Source organism: Arvicanthis niloticus, chromosome 10, assembly GCF_011762505.2.
Source record: "Arvicanthis niloticus isolate mArvNil1 chromosome 10, mArvNil1.pat.X, whole genome shotgun sequence".
Lineage (NCBI taxonomy): Eukaryota > Metazoa > Chordata > Mammalia > Rodentia > Muridae > Arvicanthis > Arvicanthis niloticus.
In genome coordinates this window covers 67,723,560-67,741,186 of record NC_047667.1, presented here as the reverse complement: position 1 = coordinate 67,741,186, position 17,627 = coordinate 67,723,560, and the positions used below count along the sequence as shown (strand labels likewise).

Genomic DNA, 17,627 nt, shown 5'->3' with positions numbered 1-17,627 from the left:
GTTCATGATGACACTGTGTAAAAATGAAACTCAGAAAATGTTGATTCCTAAATTCCCAGCAAAGACCTCCTCTGATATAGAACTGAAGTTGGCTGTAGTTATATGAGTGCCTTCAGAAGAGGAAGTCTTTTCTCTTTTGTTTTAGCATCCTAGGGCTAGATGACCACACACTTGATGGCAACAGAAGTTGTTCTAGTAGCTTTAGAAGTCACAAACAAAAGTTTGGTTCCTCAGAAAACTCGAGGAAGAATCTTGCTTGATTTTCTTAGTGTCTGGCGGTGGCCACAGTGTGGGTGTTTCTTGGCAGTAGGCATACTCTTACATTCACCTAGCTGTTTTTCCTTTGTATGGTGTGTTCATGTGCCTTCCTACTCAGGTACCAGTCATCAGATATGAGGGTACCTAATCCACGTGAACCTCAGCTTAACCTGACTACATTCATAAAGATTCTGTTTTCAAATAAGGTCACATCCAGACTACTTAAACAATTCAACAGAACTATGCATTCCTTGTGATGATCCACACTTTGAGTTCAGTTCTTCATTCTTAGATCCATCCAATGTGCCAGTCTTTTATCACCTATAAGGAGTCTATTATATATATGTTACTAATAAGTATGAAAACAATTTTAGTTTTATAGTTATCTTAGCCCTAAAAGAATCTTCATGTTTACCATTTTTTCTTTTTGGAAAGCACAGGGAATGTTTTTCCAAATGTGACAATGCTAAGGTGCACAATTACCTAAACCCAATCCCCATTTCTATGGAGCACACCACCATCTCTGTTTACCAGGACACCAAGTAGCCTATCTCTGGCCTACTGGTTCTGGAGAATGAAAAGGCAGACTCAGAGGAGGCCAACTGTGCTGCTACCTCAGGGAAACCCTACCCTCTGCCTTTCTACCCACCTGTTGCCTCTTTTCACTGTTAGATAAACAAGAAGAATCAAGTGAGAGTGCTCATTTAACATTACTAAGGAAGAGGAGATAAATCCCTTTTTAACCCCTACCTTGCTCAGCTGGGTGTGACTTCCAAGACCCTCATCTGAGAAAGGGAATAGTCATTGTCCGTAAACTCAGCAAGTACAGAGAGATCAGTTTTTATAGTTCAGAGTTTCATAAAGGTTGTATTAGGCCATTTATTTGAGATTAGATATCAATGACTCCAGCTTAGCTCTGTTTATACTGTGTCCATTGACCTATCCCGGAGTTCGAAAGCAGCTAAGGCTGCTTTGCTTTTGCACAGGGTGGACCTTTGCACTAGTCCATTCCAGGTTGAGCACTACTGTGAACTGTCTTTGGATCACAAGGATCCTACCTAAGGCTGAGAAAGAGCACTTGGACAGATGGGAAGGTCATTGCTATCTACTCTAGGGCGATTCGAGGATTAGAAAACTGAAACAGCTGCTTTGCGAATGGTAGAGCAGTGGTTCTCAACTTTCCTATGGCTGAGACCCTTTAACACAGTTTCTCATCTTGTGATGACTCCCCACTATAACATTATTTTTGTTGCTACTTCATAACTCTAATTTTGCTAATGTTATGAATCATAATGTGAACATCTAATATGCCTTCCCCCAAGGGGGTTTGAGAATCAACAGACTAAAGGATCACCAAGCTGGCTTTCTCCTAGGTGGCAATAACTGTTACCTTAAAGGAGCAATTAAACAGATAAGGGGACACTCTTAGGGGAAACCTGAGAGCGCTGATGTGCTCAGTATATGCAGGTTCCAGGGAAGCTGTGCTTTTATGCAGGGTGGCTGTGATTTTTGGTCAGTGGCTCACACCTGTATCATAGAAACATGCTTTACTCTTTAGGTCTTAGTGATCACCCCTGGAAAGTCCATGACACCTGAGTAGGAATCAGTAAATTGTACTTTACAAATGCAGAAAAAACTATGCAGGTAATTGTGATTCTTGTCCAGGGCTAACACACATAGACCTGTACATCCAACTCATTGTGCCTGTGACTGTGGGGAATATGTTTTAATTGTATAAGGGTTGATCTGATTTTCCTTTTCTAGGAAATCTTAGCATTTCTTGTAAATAAGGGAGATAGACACAAATTGAAGCATTTTGAGGGTCTCCAAGTTCTTGTCTTCTTAAAGAAAGAATTTGATCAAGATATATGGACAATTTAAACAGAAACTTATTTACTAAAGCTAAATAAATCAAGCACTCCAAAGAAAAATTACAGTGGGTTGCCCCCAAGGCAGGGAACAGCTCAGTGGGTTATGTACTGTGGATTTTAAAAAAACTTTTATGAATGTTTTATCATTATTTGCTGGGTATCAGAGGGACTTATAATCATGTGATACTTGGGTATTAACATTTACAAAGGAGAAGCAAGCAGACAGAATGAAGCTCACTGAAATCAATCAGTGTAGCCACATGTACTATCAGGCAAGGTATATTTCTGATTCAGTTTAGGGAGTCCTCTGAACCTGGACAGATCACTCTAAAATATATCTGTATTTGTTTAAGTAATTTCACAAAAAAGATAAAGCAAGGAATTATAAAGCATACAAATAACATGTTAACTCCCCAAAGCAGGAACTTGGGGTATATGGCTAGTTGTGAGTACTGGCTTGACTGGCCATTAGTAAAACGCAAATCTGTGGATGCCAGTGAGCATGGGCCTGAGGCAGTTAGAGTGTGAGATCTCTGACCTAATCAATGGATTAAATGGATTTGCAACATGGTAACATTATTGGGAGACAGTGAGAAGTAGGGGGTGGGTCCTATTTGGAGAAAGTAGGTCCCTAGGAATGTGTCCTCTGGCATAGTCCTCATCCTGGACCATTCCTGATGTCACTTTTCTTTGTTATTACACTATGATGAAGCTTCCCTTTCATGTAGTCCTGTTGGCAGCTTGTTCCTCCAAAGTACACATGGCCAAGTAACAAAGGACTGAGCCATTTGAAACTGAGCTAGGAAAATCATTTCTCTGTTATGCTGTCCTCCCAGATGTTTTGGTACACAGGGTTGTGAAGCACCTAACATGGTATTTCCTGAAGAAGATTTTATTTTTTTTAATGTCACACAGAGAAGGAAACATACAAGGTGAAGTTGGGGACTGTCAGGCCAGAAACAAAGTAAAGATCAGACAGGATACAATGTGATAAGGAAAGGACTCTGGAGTTAGATGCCCACTGATCAGAGATGGGACAATTGGAAGATGAGGAAGGAGAACATGTATAGCAACTATATCCATGTGATGAGTTCATAATGTTGTTTCTATTAGCTACTGGAGGAACTATCCCACTGTTTAAAAAACTAATAAGTAAAATCAAGCTTGAACTCTGTGTCCTTTATATCAGGAAATTTATCTTTACACTTATTTTACACTTTATTTAACATACTATAGACAATGAATGAAACAATATTCAAATTAAAGTGTCATTTTTCAGTCTTTACCAGAGTGAAGTTCAATAAATAAAGAGCTGACGACCTTGTGGCTGGGGCAGACACCTAGCTGGTCTGCTCCTGTGAAGACACCACATCCTGAGACAGCCTAGAGGAGCCACTGCACTCAGAGCAATGGGTAAGAACACTCTCCCACTACCCTACACCCCAGAGATACAACTGGGAGCAGGGGGCACTCAGGACCCACCAGGCACCCAAACCCTGCCCCTGTGGAATACCACTCCCCTTCCGCCCCTCGCTTGGTCCTTGTGGCTGGGGCAGACACCTAGCTGGTCTGCTCCCATGAAGACACCATATCCTGAGACATCCTAGAGGAGCCACTGCACTCAGAGCAGCTGGAACTCAGGATCACAGGTTCACAGAGACATCTGGACCCTGAGGAGTTCTGGCACAAGCAAGATAACTGGAAAGACAGGCTCCAGATAGAGACAGTGAGTGTAGGTAGCATTAGAGTTAACCAGATAGCAAAAGGCAAGTGTAAGAACATAAGCAATAGAAACCAAAGTTACTTGGCATCATCAGAACCCAGTTCTCCCACCATGGCAAGCCCAGGATTCAGAATTAAAATCACTTCTCATGATGATGATAGAGGACTTTAAGGACATAAATGACACTCTCGAAGAATTTGAGGAGAACACAGGTAAACAGGTAGAAGCCATTAAAGAGGAAACACAAAATTCCCTTAAAGAATTGCAAGAAAACACAACCAAACAGGTGAAGGAATTAAACAAAACCATCCAGGATCTAAAAATGGAAGTAGAAACAATAAAGGAATCTCAAAGGGAGACTACCCTGGAGATAGAAAACTTAGAAAAGAAATCAGGAGTCATAGACACAAGCATCACCAACAGAATACAAGAGATAGAAGAGAGACTCTCATGTGCAGAAGATACCATAGAAAACATTGACACAACTGTCAAAGAAAATGCAAAATGTAAAAAACTCCTAACTCAAAACATCTAGGAAATCCAGGACACAATGAGAAGCCCAACCCTAAGGATAATAGGTATATATGAGGGTGGAGATTCCCAACTTAAAGGGCCAGTAAATATCTTCAACAAAATTATAGAGGAAAACTTCCCTAACCTAAAGAAAGAGATGTCCATGAATATACAAGAAGCCTACAGAACTCCAAATAGACTAGACCAGAAAAGAAATACCTCGCATCACATAATAATCAAAACATCAAATGTACAAAACAAAGAAAAAATGCTAAAAGCAATAAGAGAGAAAGGTAAAGTAACATATAAAGGCAGACCTATAAGAATTACACCAGACTTCTCATCAGAGACTATAAAAGCCAGAAGATCCTAGACTGATATCATACAGACCCTAAGAGAACACAAATGCCAGCCTGGGCTTCTATACCCAGCAAAACTTTCAATCAATATTGGTGGAGAAACCAAAATATTCCATGACAAAACCAAATTTACACAATATCTTCTCACAAATCCATCACTTCAAAGAATAATTGATGGAAAACTCCAACACAGGAGGGAAATTACAACCTAGAAAAAGCAAGGAAGTAATCTTCCAACAATTCGAAAAGAAGATAGTTACATAAACATAATTCCACCTCTAATTACAAAAATAACAGGAAGCAACAATCATTTTTCCTTAATATCTCTTAATATCAAGGGACTCAATTCTCCAATAAAAAGATGTAGACTATCAGACTGGATACATAAACAGGACCCAGAATTTTGCTGCATACAGGAAACACACCTCAGTTAAAAAGACAGACACTACCTCAGAGTAAAAGGATGGAAAACAATCTTCCAAGCAAATGGTCCCAAGAAACAAGCTGTAGTAGCAATTCTAATATCAAATAAAATCGACTTTCAACCAAAAGTAATCAAAAAAGATAAGGAAGGACACTTCATACTCATCAAAGGAAAAATCTACCAGGATGAACTCTTAATTCTGAACATCCATGCCCCAAATGCAAGGGCACCCACATACATAAAAGAAACTTTAATAAAGCTCAAAGCATACATTGCACCTCACACAATAATAGTGGGGGATTTCAACACCCCACTCTCAGCAATGGACAGATCAAGGAAACAGAAACTAAACAGAGATACAGTGAAACTAACAGAAGTTATGAACCAAATAGATGTAACTGATATCTATAGAACATTTCATCCTAAAACAAAAGAATATATACATTTTTCTCAGCACCTCATGGTACGTTCTCCAAATTAAACCATATAATTGGTCACAAAACAAGCCAACAGGCCTCAACAGATACAAAAAGATTGAAATAATCCCTGCACCCTATCAGATCACTGTAGACTAAGGCTGGTCTTTAATAATGACAAAAACAATGGAAACCCCACATACATGTGGAAACTGAACAATGCTCTAATCAGTGATGACTTGCTAAGGAAGAAATAAAGAAAGAAATTAAAGACTTTTTAGAATTTAATGAAAATGAGGACACATCATACCCAAACTTGTGGGACTCCATGAAAGCAGTACTAAGAGGAAAACTCATAGCTCTAAGTGCCTATAAAAAGAAACTGGAGACAGCATATACTAACAACTTGACAGAACACCTGAAAGCTTTAGAACAAAAAGAAGCAAATACACTCAAGAGGAGTAGACAGCAGGAAATAATCAAACTCAGGGCTGAAATCAACCAAGTAGAAACAGAACTATATAAAATATCAGCAAAACCAGAAGCTGGTTCTTTGAGAAAATCAACAAGATAGATAAACCCTTAGCCAGACTAACCAAAGGGCACAGAGACAGTATCCAAATTAATAAAATCAGAACTGAAAAGGGAGACATAATAACAGAAACTTAGGAAATTAAAAAAAATCACCAGATCCTACTACAAAGGCCTATATTCAACAAAATTGGAAAATCTGGATGAAATGGACAATTTTCTAGACAGATACAAGGTACCAAAATTAAATCAGGAGCAGATAAACCATTTAACAGTCCCATAACCCCTAAAGAAATAGAAGCAGTCATTAAAAGTCTCTGAACCAAAAAGAGTTCAGGGCTATATTGTTTTAGTGCAGAATTCTATCAGACCTTCCAGGAAGACCTAATACCAATTCTCTTTAAACTATTCCACAGAATAGAAACAGAAGGAACAATACCCAATTCCTTCTATGAAGCTACAATTATGCTTACACCTAAACCTCACAAAGACCCAATAAAGACAGAGAACTTCAGACCAATCTCACTTATGAATATTGATGCAAAAATACTCAATAAAATTCTTGCGAACAGAATCCAAGAACACATCAAAACAATCATCCATCATGATCAAGTAGGCTTTGTTCCAGGAATGCAGGGATGGTTCAATATTCAAAAATCCATCAATGTAATCCACTACATAAATAAACTCAAAGAAAAAAACCACATGATCATCTCACTAGATGCTGAGAAAGCATTTGACAAAATTCAACATCCCTTCATGTTAAAAGTCTTGGAAAGATCAGGAATTCAAGGCCCATACCTAAACATAGTAAAAGCAATATACAGTAAGCCAGTAGCCAACATCAAACTAAATGGAGAGAAACTTGAATCAATCCCACTAAGATCAGGGACTAGACAAGGTTGCCCACTCTCACTCTACCTATTCAATATAATACTGGAAGTCCTAGCCAGAGCAATTAGACAACAAAAGGAAGTCAAAGGGATATAGAGAGGAAAGGAAGAAGTCAAAATTTCACTATTTGCAGATGATATGATAGTATACTTAAGTGACCCTAAAACTTCCACCAGAGAACTCCTAAACCTGATAAACTATTTCAGCAAAGTGGCAGGATATAAAATCAACTCAAACAAATCAGTAACCTTCATCTACTCAAAGTACAAACAGGCTGAGAAAGAAATTAGGGAAATGACACCCTTCACAATAGTCACAAATAATATAAAATACCTTGGAGTGAATCTAACCAAGCAAGTGAAAGATCTGTATGACAAGAACTTCAAGTCTCTGAAGAAAGAAATAGAAGAAGATCTCAGAAGATGGAAAGATCTCCCATGCTCAAGGATTGGCAGGATTAATTTAGTAAAAATGGCCATCTTGCCAGAAGCAATCTACAGATTCAATGCAATCCCCATCAAAATTCCAAATTAATTCTTCATAGAGATAGAAAAAGCAATTTGCAAATTCATTTGGAATAACAAAAACCCCAGGATAGTGAGAACCATTCTCAACAATAAAAGAACTTCTGGGGGAACACCATCCCTGACCTCAAACTGTAATACAGAGCAATAGTGATAAAAACTGCATGGTATTGGTACAGAGACAGGAAGGTAGATCAGTGGAATAAAATTGAAGACCCAGAAATGAACCCGCACACCTATGGTCACTTGATCTTTGACAAAGGAGCTAAAACCATCCAGTGGAAAAAGGACAGCATTTTCAACAAATGGTGCTGGTTCAACTGGAGGTCAGCATGTAGAAGAATGCAAATCAATCCATTCTCATCCCCTTGTACAAAGTTCAAGTCCAAGTGGATAAAGGACCTTCACATAAAACCAGATACACTGAAACTAATAGAAGAGAGGGTGGGGAAGACCCTCGAATACCTAGGCACAGGGGAAAAGTTCCTGAATAGAACACCAATGGCTTATGCTCTAAGATCAAGAATCGACAAATGGGACCTCATCAAATTGCAAAGCTTCTGTAAGGCAAAGGACACTGTCAACAAGACAAAATGGCAACCAACAGATTGGGAAAAGATCATTACCAACCCTACATCTGATAGAGGGCTAATATCAAATATATACAAAGAACTCAAGAAATTAGATGCCAAACAACAAAATAACCCCATTAAAAATGGGGTACAGAGCTAAACAAAGAATTCTCAACTGAGGAAACTCGAATGGCCGAGAAGCACCTTAAGAAATGTTCAACATCCTTAGTCATCAGGGAAATGCAAATCAAAACAACACTGAGATACCACCTCACACCAGTCAGAATGGCTAAGATCAAAAACTCAGGTGATAGTAGATGCTGGCGAAGATGTGAAGAAAGAGGAACACTCCTGCATTGTTGGTGGGGTTGCAAGCTGGTACAACCACTCTGGAAGTCAGTCTGGTGTTTCCTCAGAAAATTGGACATAGCACTACCTGAGGAACCAGCTATACCACTCCTGGGCATATACCCAGAAAATGCCCCAACAAATAACAAAGACATATGTTCCACTATGTTCATAGCATCCTTATTTATAATAGCCAGAAGCTAGAAAGAACCCAGATGCCCTTCAACAGAGAAATGGATACAAAAAATGTGGTACATTTACACAATGGAATATTACTCAGCTATTAAAAATAATGAATTCGAGAAATTCTTAGGTAAATGGATGGAACTAGAAAATATCCTGAGTGAGGTAACCCAATTACAAAAGAACACACATGATATTTACTCACTGATAAGCAGAGATTAGCCCAAAATTTGAAACAACAAAGATTCAACTACCAGACGACATGAAGCTCATGAAGAAGAAAGAACAAGTGAGGATGCCTAGGTCTTTCTTAGAAGGAGTAACTAAATACCCAAGGGAGCAACTATGGAGACTAAGTGTGGGACAGAATCTGAAGGGGGGGTTGTATGGAGACCATTCCACCTGGGTATTCATTCCATGGCAGTCACCAAAAATAGACGATGATATGGATGTCAGGATGGGAAAGCTGACAGCAGCCTGATAAGGCTGTCTCCTTAGAGGTCCCCCAGAGTCTGACATACCCAGAGACAGATACTCGCAGCTATCTATTATTCTGATCAAAGGTTCCCAATGGAGGAGTTAGAGAGTAAACTGAAGGAGCCTTAAGGGCTGGTGGCCCCATGAGGAGAGCAACAATACCAACCAGCCAGAGCTCCCCAGGGTCTAAACCACCAGCCTAGGAGCACATATGGAGAGACATATGACTCCAGCTGTATATGTAGGGGAGGATGGCCTTGTTGGGCATAGGTGGGAGACAAGGTCATTGGTACCTTGAAGGCTGAGCACTGAGGGTGGGGGGGAAATCTGAGGGTGGGGAGGGGGCCTGGGGGTAGGTAGGTAAACACCCTCATAGAAGCAGGAGGAGGGGGGATGGGATATGGGGTTCCTGGGTGGTGGGGGAAATGTGGTAAGGGGATAACATTTGAAATGTAAATATTATATCCAATAAAAGAGGGAAAAAAAGAAAAGCGGTTAGAACCAACATTCTTAATAAAATGTCAGCCCTCTTAAAAAAAAAACTATCTTGACACTAAAATTTGTTTTGAGAATTGTATATTGCAGAATGATCAGCCTTGGTGTATCTACTCAACAAGCAAGCTGGGCAGACCTGCTCAAACCTCTGAGGTCCGGGAATTACATCTGGGGGCAGTGAAGACACAGCATCAGAGGATTGTCAATTTGCTCTTCCCCCCACTCCTCTTCTAATATCTCAATGCCCATAATCAGCTTGAAGAAGCTAATGAAGAGTCAGCGCCCCTATTCCCTGGGCTTGGGGACTAAGGTGGTAAATGTTGGGCTGTCTTTCTAGGGAAAAGTAGTGGTTTTGTGGAAATAGAGAGGATTAGCTAGGGGTTAATTGCATAGCCACACCTATCAGTAGAAATCTGTATAATTAATATCAAGATGAAGATATAAATTCTTAAATGGCACCAATTTACTTTGATTACAAATTTTAAGGTTTTCATTGGCATGAGCTTCTTAGTGATATAAGAGTGAGATAAATATTGTTACTCTCATAGGCATTGTAACACATAACACATTTAGGAATACAAAAGCTTAGACCCAGTCCTTCTTTAACTTTTTTTTAACTGATTTGAGAAGGTCAGCCTGTGAGTTAAGGGACTATAGCAAATTCATGGCTTGGAGTTTATTATTAGGGTGTACTCTATGTTTTATATAGAAATAGCTGAGTGGAGTTAACAGGCAACAGTCCAGATTACCTTACATGGATAGTTGGTTTTCAAAACATCAGAAATCCTTAGAAATGACATCGCAAACATTTCTGTATTAATCTTCATTTTCATTAGAGACCTGTCTGCTCTGGACAGCTTCCTATATTGAATTCAAAGAAATTGAGCATCCTTGGAGTTACTCCAGTTGTGGTGAGACAGTCACTAGGCAAGAATTGCCTCTTTCCTTCTACAAACAAATTACTGTCCAGAAAAGGACACACTTGCAGAATAGTCGACTGATTATATCTGCCTAGACAGAGTAATCAGCCCTTAATAATTCTGCAGCACTAAGGTCTGTCAGATGATCCTGGGCCAGAAGGCAGAAGAACAGATGCTCCAACGTTTTGAAGTAGAGCGAGTGTCCAGGTGTTCAGAGGTCTCTATAAATTGGCTAAGTTTTAAAAGCTATGCTTTGTGCTTCCCACAATTATAGTTAACTCAATCATTCTGGATTTCTGACGGGGTTGAAAACTTATAGCTATTTACCTTGAGAAAAAAGATTTGAGTGGATGGTCGGCAGCTTACATTCATCCTAAAGCCAGGTTCAGAACTAAATGTTTTAGTTAGGATAGATGACAGAGGTGCTGGTTAGTAACAAAAGGATGGACTGAATATTAGGACTATCTTGTACCTCACTGGTACAAATTGGCATAATTATGCTCTAATTGTACTTTGAGAGAAAAATTTCATTTTAACAGGAAGGGTGATGTGTAGGAGGAGCTAAGGTGGGAGGAGTACTGAGAGGAAGAAAAGGAGTAAGAAGAGAAGAAGAAGGAGAGGAGAAGCTAGGTGATGAAAGAGAGAAAGAAGGGGGAGACAGGGAGGCAGATGTTCATGTATCTCCACCAGTCAAAGATAGTTGTTATATCTAGGTTGGTCAGTGGGTTACACCTCTGATTGAACAATTCCAAACTTATAAAGCCTATGATTAGCATTTTTTTAAAAAAAGTATAAATGCAAAAAGGAAAAGGGGGCATGGGATAGGGATTTTCTAAGGGGTGGGGAATGGGGAAAGGGGATGGCATCTGAAGTGTAAATAAAAGATCTAATAAATTTTAAAAAAGGATAATTTCACCTCTAATAACAAAAAAAAAAAATGCTCAACATCCTTAATCATCAGGGAAATGCAGATCAAAACAACCCTGAGATACCACCTCACACCAGTCAGAATGGCTAAGATCAAAAACTCAGGTGATAGTAGATGCTGGCGAGGATGTGTAGAAAGAGGAACACTTCTCCACTGTTGGTGGGATTGCAAGCTGATACAACCACTCTGGAAATCAGTCTGGCGGTTCCTCAGAAAATTGGACATAACATTAGGTGAGGACCCAGCTATACCACTCCTGGGCATATACCCAGAAGATGCTCCAACATATAACAAGGACATATGTCCACTATGTCCATAGCAGCCTTATTTATAATAGCCAGAAGCTGGAAAGAACCCAGATGTCCTTCAACAGAGGAATGGATACAAAAAATAAGGTACATTTACACAATGGAGTATCACTCAGCTATTAAAAACAATGAATTTGAGAAATTCTTAGGTAAATGGATGGAACTAGAAAATATCATCCCGAGTGAAGTAACCCAATCACAAAAGAACACACATGGTATTTATTCACTGATAAGTGGATATTAGCCCCAAAGCTTGAAATAGTCAAGATTCAACTCACAGACCACATGGAACTCATGAAGAAGGAAGACCAAGTGTGAGTGCTTTGGTCCTACTTAGAAGGAGTAACATTATACTCAAGGGAGCAAATATGGAGACAAAGTGTGGGACAGAAGCTGAAGGAGGGGCTGTCTGGAGACCTTTCCACCTGGGTATCCATCCTATGTGCAGTCACCAAAGATAGACGCTGATGTGGATGTCAGGAAGTGCATGCTGACAAGAGCCTGATACAGCTGTCTCCTTAGAGGTGTGCCAGAACCTGACATATTCAGAGGCAGATACTCACAGCTAACCATTGATCTGATCAAGGGGTTCCCAATGGAGAAGTTAGAAAGAAGACTGAAGGAGCTGAAAGGGTTTGTGGCCCCATGAGGAGAGCAACATACCAAACAACCAGAGCTCCTCAGAGTCTAAATCACTGGGAGCCTGGGAGCACATAGGGAGGGACCCATGGCTCCAGCTGTATATGTAGGGGAGGATGGCCTTGTCAGGCATGGGTGGGAGAGGAGATCCTTGGTCCTATGAAGGCTGGACACCGAGTGGGGAGAAAATTTGAGGGTGGGAAGGTGGGAGTGGGGGTTGGTTGGGTGGGTGTACATCCCCATAGAAGCAGGAGGAGGGGGAATGAGATAAGGGGTTCCTGGGTGTGGGGGGAGAATTGGATAAGGGGATAAAATCTGAAATGTAAATATAATATCCAATAAAAAAGAAAAGAAAAAAACAAAAATAATAAAGACGATGGTTCCTAGTTAAATATACATTTCAGATAATCAATAAATAATATGTAGTATAAGTATATCCCATGAAACATTTGGGATATTCTTTTTGTATTAAGCACTCAATCATTGTTGATCTGAATTTCAAATGTAACTGGATATAATGTGTTTTATTTGGCTACCCAACAATGAGTCAAAATATTTAGGCAATGGTCATGAATGTTTCCATCACGCATACAAGAAACTGATATAACAAACGAGTCCTGTAGTCCTGAGACAGACAGACATGACAATGAAGCAGTCTCTTCAGATTACTGAACTTGATATCTAACTATTAATCTATAAAAACCTTGGGTCACCGAAGAACTCATTAAATTATATAAGGAAAATACAAACCATCAGAAACAATGATTCAGTTTTATAATGAAAAATTTGCATAGGGTAGACAAAAATAACTGAAGAAGATAGCTATACATTCAAACAGACTTAAGGAAAGTTACAACCTGTAGACTTGATTCTCATTTGTTTTTTTGAGGAAGGATAGAGAGAAAGAACAGACAACGACTGCTATTTAATATTAATACTTTTATATTGTAAAGAAGACAGATGATCTTGCTATTTTAAAGACTTATTTTTTTTTTAAAGCATCGTGAAATGATAAAAAATTTAAACACAATTTTCTTAAAATAATTAGGTATAAGGTTAGGAGCATTCACTGCTCTTACAGAGGGTTGGAACTTAGTTTCTAGTACCCATGTGGACAGCTTACAACCACCTGTGACTCCAATTCCAGGGGATTAATACCTCTTCTGAATTCATATGTGCACATACCAAATACACACACACACACACACACACACGCTCGCACGCACGCACGCGCGCGCGCGCACTTATGCACACACACACACATACACACACTTAAAAAAATAAATACTAAAAATTAAACAGAGATGTGGGTAGAATGGGTGGTCCATAGATAGAACAAGGACGACCAAGCTCTGCATGTTGGTGTATGGGAGTCAGGAAGAGTGTGGCAAGCTTGAATCCAGCCTGGACTACAGAGTGAGGCTTTGTCTCAGAATAAAAGTGAGTAAACAAAGAAACTGAAAACTAAACAAAATAGAAAAGAATAACATGTGGTAATCTTTGTGGCAGCTAAGACATTTGTAATACCATTTAGATATATGTGTCCTTATTATACTAATTAACTATGCTTTTGCATAAGTAAAACAATTTATAGGAAAACAATTTTTTAATGAAGAGGTTTTGAGGTAAAGTAAAAATTTCAAACACATACTACTGTTTTATTCATATCATTTCGTTTTAGTTTTACTGGAACTGAATGAGGTAGGTATTTTCATTACTGCTGTTTCACAGAGGAGAAATTAAAGCACAGACGAGAGGGCCAAGTCACTTTCCCAAGGTCATCTAAAGGCTTTGGTGAACCAGGACCTGAGCCTAGGAAGTTTATCTCTAGGCAGTTTGAGCCCAAGATCTTGACTTTAACTCCTTTTCTCTAAACTGGCTAAGCTGGCTTGTATGCTTTTTGTGCCTGATGTTACCTCTTGGGACATTTGGCCCTGTGTAGCCCAACATCCTGAGCCATGCTGTGAGTAGCAACTGCCTTGTCACTGGTGGCAGGCCACTATGCTATTATGCAGGCTTTCATTCATGAGACAGGCTTTAAGATTGTGTCTAATAAAAAGTCTGTGGTTCAGAGTTGTTTTTCCCAACAAAGCAGATGTTCTGAAAGGTTTAGGTAGCAATGCTTCCCTTGAGCTATTAACACATCAAGGAGAGAAATCGGCAACCAGAGATGGGACAGCACAGGAGTAATATTTAAGGTGTGTAGAGGTGAGTGAGCTCTGGCATTTGGACTCTCTCAGGAGAGGGTCTCTTCACTCTTAACCAGCTTCTCCCCTGACCACACATAGCAAACATTCCATGTTTTTCTAGTCAGATTAGTTCAAGAATGTTCTTACAGCTTTCTTCACGATGACCCACCCCGCTCACCAGGATGTAGAGAGTATACAAAGATACCATCCTATTTAGCATGATAGGCCTTCAAAGATGCACTAAATCATCTCTAGACTGAATTTCTACCATTTTTTTTTGTAACATGAATTCCTTGTAGGATGAAAATAAAATTCTTGCTGGCAGCCTTTCCCTTCATTCTACCATCTCCCTTTGTTGTCCACACATTTCTGAGGAGGCTTTGGGATCACATTCTAAGGAGCAGGGCAGGTGGCTCTCAGGGACAACATAGCTGGTTTTGTAGTTACAGCAGGTGCATTGCCTTGACCAGTGTCTTAGTCGGTGTTCTATTGCTGTGAGGAAACACCGTGACCACAGCAACTTTGGTTTTAAAAGAAATAAAAACTCTCAGTTGGGGCTTACTTATAGTTTCAGAGTCTTACTTAGTCCATTACCATCATGGCTGGGGGCAAGGCGGCATGCAGGCAGACACGTGCTGGAGAGTGTCTGGGAGTTCCACATCTGGCTCCCCAGACACCAGGAAGAGTGTTGCACTTGGTCTGGCTTGAGTTTTTGGAATCCCAAAACCTCCAGTGACACACTTTCTTCAACATGGCCATACCTCGTCCAATGAGCCCACACCTTCTAATTCCTGTCAAGTATAACGCCACCCCTTAATGACCATACCGTTAAATATATGAGTTCTCTGGGCAGGGGGCTTCCACAAACCATTCAAACCTCCACAACCATTTATACATAAGAACATGGGTTCATGTGCATAGCTACTTTATTCAGACTTGGGAGAAGCTCAGGGCTGGCTGATACATAAGTATTGTTTTAACATAACTCAGAACCATCTTTGGAACTGCCAAGAATCAACCCCAATTCTCTGTTTGAATAAGATGGAAATTTCAAAGGAACGTTTTCCTTGGCAAAATGAATGTCTTGGCTCTAGGAGATCAATGATGAAAACACTCAAGACCAAAGGCAAGGCAGGACTGCTTCTAATTATGGGGTTGAGCTCACTGGGAATAGCCTTGTGACAGTTTTGCATTAGAGGCAGACGGTGTTTCGATTGGCAAGCCACGAAAAATGGGAGATCATTTCTCTGCTATTTGGTGGACTTTTCCAATTATAAGATGGTAATTTAAGTCTTTGGTGATTTTGGAAATTTTCCCACTGGAAAATTCCCATGGATTTTTGGTGTTTGGCTTATTTTGGAAATAGTGAAAATATGCTGAAGGGAAAAGTGACTAAGACATTGGGAGAACTGATAAGAATTTCAGTAAGGGCTGGGGGATATCTTAGTTGATAGTGTTTGTGGGGCAAGCATTCGGACTTACGCTCAATCTCTAGAACCCATAAGCATAGTGGCTTGAACTTGTAATTTCAGCACTAGGGAGGCAGAGATAAGAAAATCCCTGATGCTTGCCTGAATGACAGCCTGACCTTGCGTCACAAAAAAAATTAAATGGTTAATTCCTGAGGAACAAAAGAGAAGTTGACCTCTGGCTGCCACACACATATCTGTGCTTGAAGGGTGTGTGTGTGTACATATAGGTACTCCTAAATTATAGATAAATGCTACCAGCAGACACACACACACACACACACACACACACACACACACACACACACACACACACACACGTTAACTATATATAAACGAGTCACAGGCAAATGGTACCATCAAATATACATATGTACACACACATATACAAATATACATATAAACACAAATCACAAGCAAGTAGTGCCAGCCAAGATGCTACCCAAAAGTTCCATAAATGCCTCAGAAACAGGGTCTTGCTTCCTGTGATTTGAATTCATGACCCACAAAAGAAGAGCAGCTCAACTGCTGGCGAAGAAGAAGAATTAAGAAATGTCTTCAAGAGTGAGAACTCGGAGAGACATAAGAAGTCAGTACAAAAATGACTAGGAAGGAGGAAGATGGGGAGGAATTGTAGAGAGGATGAGACGCAACTTGAGGTAGGCTAGGGACAAACTGTAGGGGCAGTGAGAGACTGTAGGGGATGGGGAAGAACCTGAGGGGCAGGGACGAACTTGGGGGATAGGAAGACATATTCCATTTTTGTGGAACTCATAAGTATGTTTTTTTCCTATATTGGTGATTCTTTTCACTAATAAGCCAGCTGGTACCCTCTACCTGGACCACTAATCTCAGGAAGATCAATCCATGTAGGTGTTGTTCTCTGATATAACTTGGTATTCTTTTTAAACTTCACACATTTTGAAAGATTTGGGTAGAAATGAAGTGAGAAATCCTTGACCTAGGCAGTTCTCATTTTTAATTGCTTGTTTATTTTAATACCCCAACAGCTGCACCTTTCTGGGCAGCTGTACCTTGCTCCCTCTCTACCTCCATTCCCATCTACAGTTGGCCTGAACCCATGGCTCTTCTAATCACCACTCACGTGACCTTTAATAATTCTCAGTCATCTCAGCTACAGGTAAAGAGGGGCAATGCTTGAGTGCCTTGGGACTCCTTTTTCTAGTGAGTGAAAACATAAATGAAAAAATGACTACCTGGTTAGCATCTAAGACGTGCCTTTTACAAACCTGACCCACCACACCTCAAGCACGCTTTCTTGGTCTTTGACAGGGCTTATTTCCCTGATGAGTTGTACTGATTGCCTCTTCATGGGCTGCAAATGGTTGAGATCATGGCTCCTACCCTGTTCTTGGTAGTGATTCCTTGAGAGATCTCACAACCAATGTTATCTGGCTGAGAAAATGGAAAGACCTGTCTATCTTGTCCTTTTCCACAGTCAATGGGACATCTGGGAGGCAGGACATCTCCAGTCAAAATTACTAGACTCCATCCTTCTGTGACAGGCAGCTCTCAGTTCCCCAACTTGCTTTCAGTGGTAGTGGGGATCGTACTAGGATGGATAA

At 40.1% G+C, this 17,627-nt stretch overlaps 1 long non-coding RNA gene across 1 annotated transcript in view; it reads left to right on the top strand.

The window, feature by feature from the left end:
- LOC143443753 (uncharacterized) overlaps positions 1-11,154 on the top strand; it is a 36,736-nt gene extending 25,582 nt beyond the window's left edge. Inside the window, exons 2-3 of the long non-coding RNA XR_013113020.1 lie at positions 3,409-3,542; positions 9,664-11,154. This is a non-coding gene — a long non-coding RNA (uncharacterized LOC143443753). The remainder of the gene's footprint in view (positions 1-3,408; positions 3,543-9,663) is intronic.
- The last annotated feature ends 6,473 nt before the right edge of the window (positions 11,155-17,627 follow it).